Below are 8,011 nucleotides of genomic sequence, written 5' to 3'. Positions count from 1 at the left end.
CAGGTGTCCTCTGTTCCATTGGTATTTCACTCCGTTTTGGGAAATCACATCATATGAATGTGGCTCTTCCCGTCTTTGCTGGACTTTTGCTGGAATCCAACACTTGTTGCTGTGGTCCATCATGCGGACATCTTGGCCTTCACTATGTTGTGGAAGTTTTTTAGCGGATTTATTGTAATGCTCCTGCCACTTGCATGTTCGTTCCCTCCGTGTGAGTGGTTCTGAGCATATTGGCAGGTTGGATTTCATCTTCCCTCCGTAAAATATTTCTGATGGCGATGGTTCTCTAGCCTCAATAGGTGTTGTTCTAAGGCATAAGAGGGCCATGGTTGGGTCCTCATTGCTCTGCGCAGCCTTGGTCAGTGTCCGTTCGACGATGCATACAAATCTCTCAGCTTTCCCATTAGTCTGTGGGTATTGCGTGCTGCTAGTTTGATGCTGAAACTCAAACTGTCTCGTAAAGTCACAGAACTCCTGTGAGCTGAAACTGAGGTCCCTTGTCGCTGATAAGGGTGTTGGGAACCCCATGTTCTGCAAATATTGACTTGAGTTTCTGGATTATAGACTTAGATGTGATGCTTGTAAGGCATCTTATGAAGAAGAATAAACTGTAGTAGTCGACAAGTAGTTATTCCACCCCCTTGAGTTGAAATAAGACACATGATATCTTGTCCCATGGATGGTCGCCTTCTACATGTATCTGTTGAGCTGTTTGGTTTCTTTGGCATGTATTACACTGTTTCACTAACGACTCAATGTCATCATTTATTTTGGGCCAGTATACACATTCTTAGGATGATACCATCTACAACAGCTAACTCGTCTCTAAAATTCCATTAGGGTTGCAGAATGACTGGATATTACTTCTGTACTTCTGGCCATCCTTCGTGGACTATCTCCTTTAGTAGTGTCAGCTCATTATCCTTGGTTTTCGGTGACATTATGGCTTCTAGCCTGTCCCACGATATGCTTCGTATGACATGGATGGTTACGTTCACATCCTGTATTTCCTGGCCTTAGACTGGCATCCTCGAGAATGTGTCGGCTATGCATACCTCCTTGACAGGCTTGTACCAAATATCGTATGAGTATGGTTATATCCGTAGCAGCATGCACATCAGTCTCAGTGGTGCCTCCGTCATGCCTTTCTTGGCAATAGATTCCAATGGCTTGTAGTCTGTCTCCACTATTACTGGGCGGCCGTACACGTAGTGGTGAAACCTATTTAATTCGAATACCACCCAAGCATCTCCATATCTATGTTACTGTAATTGCTTTCTGTCTGTGAAAACTTTGGCTGGCATAGGTCACAGGTCAGCCATTCTGTAGGAGTGCAGCGCCGACACATCTTATGCTAGCATCCGTTTGTATGGTGACCTCTTGCTTAGCGTCAAATATGTGAGCGTCGCGCAGTTTTCGAGGTTATGTTTGACAGCATCTAATGCCTCTTTGTTTTCTGGGTTCCACACATACTCCATAGTTTGTTTGACAAGGTCTCTCAGAAGGGCAGTCTTGGTTGCAAGGTTTACGATGAACCTGGGGAGATAGTTCACAATGCCCAAGAAGGAATTCATTTCCTCTACGTTTCGAGGATGCTCCATGTTGACAATAGCGGTTATCTTGTCTTGGTCCGGCTCCAGACCCTCTGATGTTAGATAGTTTCCGAAGAATTTGATCCTGTTTAGCCGTACTCTGCATTTGTTGGGATTGAGACAGAGACCAACTACTTCCGTTCGTTCCATCACTTTACACAGTCTCTGGTTGTGCTGTTCTTGTGTAGTTCCAAACACGACAATGTCATCGGTGATTGCGACTACCCCTTTTAGACCCTCGAAGGTTTGGTCCACCTTCTTCTGGAACACGTCTCGTGCCGATACTAGGCCAAAGGGCAACCTGCGGAAACAGTAGCGACTGTATGTGGTGTTAAAGGTTGTCAGAAACTTGGATTCGTCATCGAGTTTCACATTCCAATACCCTGAACGTGCATCCAAGATGTTAAAGAATGCAGCCCCCTGTAGTTGGGGTAATAGGTCATCAAATGTTTTGGTGTAGTGGTGCAGTCTTTTTACCAACTTGTTTAGGTCTCTTGGGTCCAAGCAAATTCTAAGGTCTCCCGATGTTTTTGTGATATGAACGATGTTGTTCACCCAGTCGGTTGGCGTGTCAACTTTTTTTATTACGTCTAGGTCAATCATGCGTTTAAGCTCCTGTTTAACAGCGTCTTTCAGTGAATCAAGCACGCGTCTGGGAGGGTGTATGGCCGGCTCGGCATTTAGTTGTACCTCGATATGATATTCACTAGGGAATAGTCCGATGCCGTCAAAGTAGGCTATTGTTTGATTAACTCCTCTGTTTCATCACTAAGTTCACTTGTTTCAATGCCAGCAACCTCGCATGTCTGTTGGCAACTGGAGCAGTGTGCCTCCCTTTAATTGAGTGTTATTAAGCCAAAGCTTAGGCTGGACGACAGGCTTGGCATCGTTGTACCACTATCATCGGTAACGTAAAACTCACATGTCTCAGATTGTTGGTGACAGCACCGTATGTTACCAATACCTTATTGTTTGATCTTATGATTGCCATATGCTGTCAGCTCTTTGGGGCTTGGTCTAAATGATTTTGGCTCACTGTTTTCTCCAATATCGTTAGGGAATAATAGTCTGTAAACACGTAAGGGCATAACATTAACTTCCACGCCACTGTCAATTTTCCATTTTACGGTGAACGGTTGCTCTTCAATCATTTTGATGTTGGCGTGTGCTGAGGGCGTTGTTGTTATGCCCTGTATTCTTGCCTCAAGTCATTCTAAGAAGAAACCATCATCTTTGGAATCTGTTGAGTCTCCATCGTCATTTCTGGTCAACACATGCACCCGTTGGTGCCTGGCTGATAGGTTTGTCGTTGTTGGTTTATTTGCATTCTCTCCGGCCTCATTGCGCTTTTTCTTGAAGCACAGGTTTCTCCAGTGTCCTTTACCCTTAGAGTAATGACACTCGCTGTCTGCGGCTGGGCAACGAGCGCCCTTCTTGTGCTGTGTTCCGCAGTTGAGGTATCCCGACTATCCTGTTTGTCAGTCTTGTCTTTTTGTGATGGCATGTATTGGCCTCTGGCCTTCAATATCGGGTAGTTGTTTCTGCGTGCCTTCATACGCTCTGGCGATTTTTATTTCCTCACTTAGGGTCAGTGTCGCATCCTTAGCAATCAATTTCCTTTGCATGTCCAAGCTGCTGACTCTTGCAATAAGCGTATCAAGAAGTTGCTCTTCTTTATTTGTGTATTCACACTCTGCCGCAATGACCCTGGCTCTTGTAATGAACGTGTCGACAGTTTCCGTGGTCTCCTATTTTAGGGCACGTAGCTTGCAACGAGGCACCCGGAAACTTAATTTGGGCTGCACATACGCCTCAAAACCCCGTTTCTCCAGCCTATAGCATCAAGTATTGCACCTTCACCTTTTCATCCTTTTCTTCGAGAGGCCCATCGAAAATGAACTCGTATATACGGCAGAATGTCCGTAATGTCTCCGGCAGGTTTGTTGCATTTCAGTCTATAGTGGAAATGGGAATACCAGTTAGCTCCGCCATGTTTAGTTACAGTAATACAGTAAAGAAATGTAATACATGCGACAAAAAATAAATGTACCAGTACGCGTGTCACACAGAAATGTAAGAGCAAGTATGTATTCTTAATACACCATACAAACGTAACATAAGAATTGGGTGTGTTTATACATTAGTGCACAAGATCCTCAGTTCATGACACCCATGACAAATATACGCATATACAAAAAAAAATGTAGGCAGTGCAATGAGTTATTCTTTTGCCATCCTCACTGTTTGTGTACTAGGTTTGCATATTGATATAGGGGAGAGGTTACCAGCACATCAACCAAGAATGATTTACACAATGTTACAACATAATGTCACCATTAATTTCACGTCTGAATGATGGATAAGAGGAATGTTTGACTTCCATGAGTCCCTGTCACGGTGGAAGAAGGCGAGTATCAATCACTGGATAAACGCTAGTGAGTAGGTGCTGAGGACCTAAAGTGATCAATGGCACATACAATACCACAAAATGACTTTGGTTGTGCCCTATTTACTGTGTTCTAGATGATTGTTGGTCGTCTTGGGCAGTGCCTGTCGTGGGTGTCACCATGTTGGATTCTTGAACGGCGTTGCGCGATGCAATATTTTCTTCTAATTGCGACATGTATTCGACATCTCTGTTGTTTCTCTTCAGGCAATAAGTGTCACGGACCCCACACCTGACACCATGTGGAGTGTTTGGTTCGCTTGTTATGTATTAACTCGTGTAGCCTGAATTATAATATCGAGGAAATAACAACACGTGATTCCAAGATAAGGTAACCGGAAATGGTCTTTATTTTTATACGAAACAACGTATACTACAGAAAGTATGGCAAGCCATATGACAAGTGTGTCCATACGTTATATCAAATTAATTGACATCACATATAAATGCCTTGAAAAATATTCATAATAAGAATCTTACTTTATTCAATGTTACCTTATATTGTCCATTAATATATTATAAACCCCTAACACGTATTTCAGTAAACAAAGTCATGACAAAGCTGTTTAGTAATTCTCTTTGCTTATGACGTATATTTAACGTTTGCTAGATGTATCGCACCGAGGTCTGGCCCAGTGCGAAAATGTACGAGATCCAGGTTCAATAAGCCATAAATAACAACGGCATTTAGAAGACTCAGAGCCAACGCAGGAAATGTAAGGTGGAAATTCTGGAATTAAAAGATATGCTCCTTAAGTCGCTTGATTTGATTCCAAGGATGCTTTAAATTTCTTTTATTTTTCACGACTTCATAGACCGGTAATTTTTTCTGAAGACTATTAAATTTGGTCTGATATCTCTGACATCTCATAAGTTATCAGTTGTTTTTTACAAACCACTCAAAACTCGACTAACGTGATTTCTTTTATTTTGCTTGTCATAATTAGATCTAAAATCTCTCTCTCTTTCTCTCTCTCCTCTCTCTCTCTCTCTCTCTCTCTCTCTCTCTCTTGTATGCATGATGGTGATTTTCTTTTGAAATGAGAGTATTTAATAAATAGCTGGATCATTTAAGATTAGTTATACAGATTTTTTTCTTTCGATTCGAAATTGTGATAAATTTTATGAAGAAAAAATCCACCTGTGTAAGGTTTTTAATAATATCATAGGCTTAAAATAATGCAAGGTTGACTCCATTTCCATTACAATTCTAGCATTGAAATATTTTCGTATATGCAACCGAATCAGACTATTAACATTTTATGTTAATATAACAAGTTAATAATGTTCATTTCTTCTCAAACTACCGCTCGAATCCTTTGTCAGAGAAGATGACATAACCGCATTTTTTATCTTTGATTATTATGATCAACTAAAAACTCAATTACCATTTACTTGTTTTTCTTATTCATTTCTTTTTCAGTGCTCTGGTAATTTTATTTCAAATTATTACAATAACCAATTGCTGTAGCTGACGTATCTTTTTCGACATTCGGCTACGGCTCAGACATATAAAAACAGGATTCCTTGTAGTTTCCTTGATATTGATTAAAATGTCAAAATTTATTGTTAAGAGTAAATTAAGGACAAAATAAAAATTATATTTTGTCATATTTGTCAAAATTAATTATCTCTGCTACGTTTCAAAAATAAGATATACTAACTTCTTTTTCAACTTGGGTTAATTACCGATAGATTTCGCCACCGGCCTTTCTTTCTTATAGTTTAAATGGAAGACGAGAACGTCACTTGGATTTTTGTGGGCCTTTGGCCGCTTTAGTAATCCGCATCTGCAACAGATGGCGCTGCGATTGCCGTCTGCTCTTCGGATACTCGAGCCAATGTTGCCAGATGGACAAATTTCACCAGCGTTCTTATCAAACTACGAGTTTTTTTTTTTTTTTTTTTTCCCAATGATACAACAAGATGCTATACTGTGAATAAAATGATATTTATCCCTGGAAGAGACGTACTCATGGTATTTCTAATTTCATTCGAGCTCATAATTATGTTGATTTCCATACTTCTAAGCGGACTTTGGGATCTAGCAATCGTAACCCAAGTCTTCATTGCAATTGTAGCAGTCTGCCACCATATTCAAAACAAGAAGGATAAATATTATGTATTTCCCTTCAAGCATAAACTACTACTTAATGTTACTTCTTTTTTTTCTCGCATTTATCGATGCAAAGTAAAGGTCAGGTAGTGTATTGAATGTATGCGTGATTTTACATTATACATTAAAACAGACGCTAAGAACACTTCAAGAGATCCTTATTTTACTGATGTAAGTTCGAATTTATACCTACAGAAAAAAATCATATTGGATGAATAAAATATCAGAGAATTTTTTTTATATATACAGTATATAAATATATATAAATATATATATATATATATATATATATATACATATATATATATATATATATATATATTGGTTAGATTTTGCCAGTCGTTTCTATCTTGAGCTTTGAAATCAATACTTGTCTATTCATCATTTCCTAAATCACGCTTCATAGTCCTCAACCATATAGGTCAGGGTCTTCCGAATTCTTCTGAGGGCTTTGTTCTGAAATCTACTAATTCAGCTGGATACTGTTTTAACTATTTTACCGCGACTATTTTACACACATACACACATACACACACACACATATGCACACACACACACACACACATATATATATATATATATATATATAAATATATATATATATATATATATATATTTATATATATTTATATATATATATATATATATATATATAAATATATATGTGTACACACACACATATATATTTATATATATATATATATATATATAAATATATAAATATATATATATATATATATATTTATATATATATATATATATATATGTGTGTGTGTGTGTGTGTGTGTGCATGTGTGTGTGTGTGTATGTGTGTATGTGTGTATGTGTGTGTGTGTGTGTGATGTTATTTAGGGAAGGTTATTGTGTCAACTTTTCTTTCAAGCTATGGAATTGTACTTTCAATTTCCTATTGATAATTTCAGATCAATGTTTCACTTCATGCTTACATAGCCTTATGGCATTACATGAGGCTCTAAAAATTATACTATATGTATTTTTATTTCTATTTTTCAAGTGTTTTGGATACATAAGAGTGAAAGTTTCGTTCAACTTTTATTTTTCTATAATTTTACCAGTAAAAGATGATAATACTCAATTTATATTATGATATATGTAGATATTATTAAGACACCTATAAACTAAAGTTACCACAAATTGTAACTTTACTGCCACTTATTAAAAAGTTAGGTTTAAAAATAGACTAATATATATTAATGGAGATATTAATAAATGAAGGTCCCATTCGAAAAATTAAGATAGGGCAATATAGGACGTCCCATTACTGTTATTGATGAATAAGTTGATTCTCTTTACCTCTTGAAATATCTTGCTTGAATTTCTTTTAATAAACCTTTTCCAGTTCTGTGGTTAATATTGACAAATATACAAAGTTACATATTAAAGAATTTTTTTGGGTTCTGAGACACACTGTTGTTGTAAAGTGAAAAAAAAATGATGTTTTAATTGATTGAGATCTTAGGATTACACATTTCTTATGGGGGAAGGAGAAGAAATAGCCTCCCTTGGATAAACCTTAGGATTTTGCACCTTGAGATTTCTTATTTCCGTTGTGGTGAAAGAAGCTGAATATAATTAGTTATTCATATAACATATGCTCAATATTATGAATAAACCCTCCTATTCCTCTGACTATTATTATTATTATTATTATTATTATTATTATTATTATTATCATTATTAGCCAAGCTACAACCCAAGTTGAAAAAAGCAAGATGCTATAAGCCCAATGGGTCCAATATGGGAAAATAACCCAGTGAGGAAAGGAAATGAGGAAATAATAAATGATGAGAATAAATCAACAATAAATCATTCTAAAAACAGTGACAGTTTCAAAAC

This window comes from Palaemon carinicauda, chromosome 5 (genome assembly GCF_036898095.1).
Source record: "Palaemon carinicauda isolate YSFRI2023 chromosome 5, ASM3689809v2, whole genome shotgun sequence".
Taxonomy (NCBI): Eukaryota; Metazoa; Arthropoda; class Malacostraca; order Decapoda; family Palaemonidae; genus Palaemon; species Palaemon carinicauda.
The sequence above is the reverse complement of the archived record's forward strand: the minus strand, read 5'-3'. Positions refer to the sequence as shown.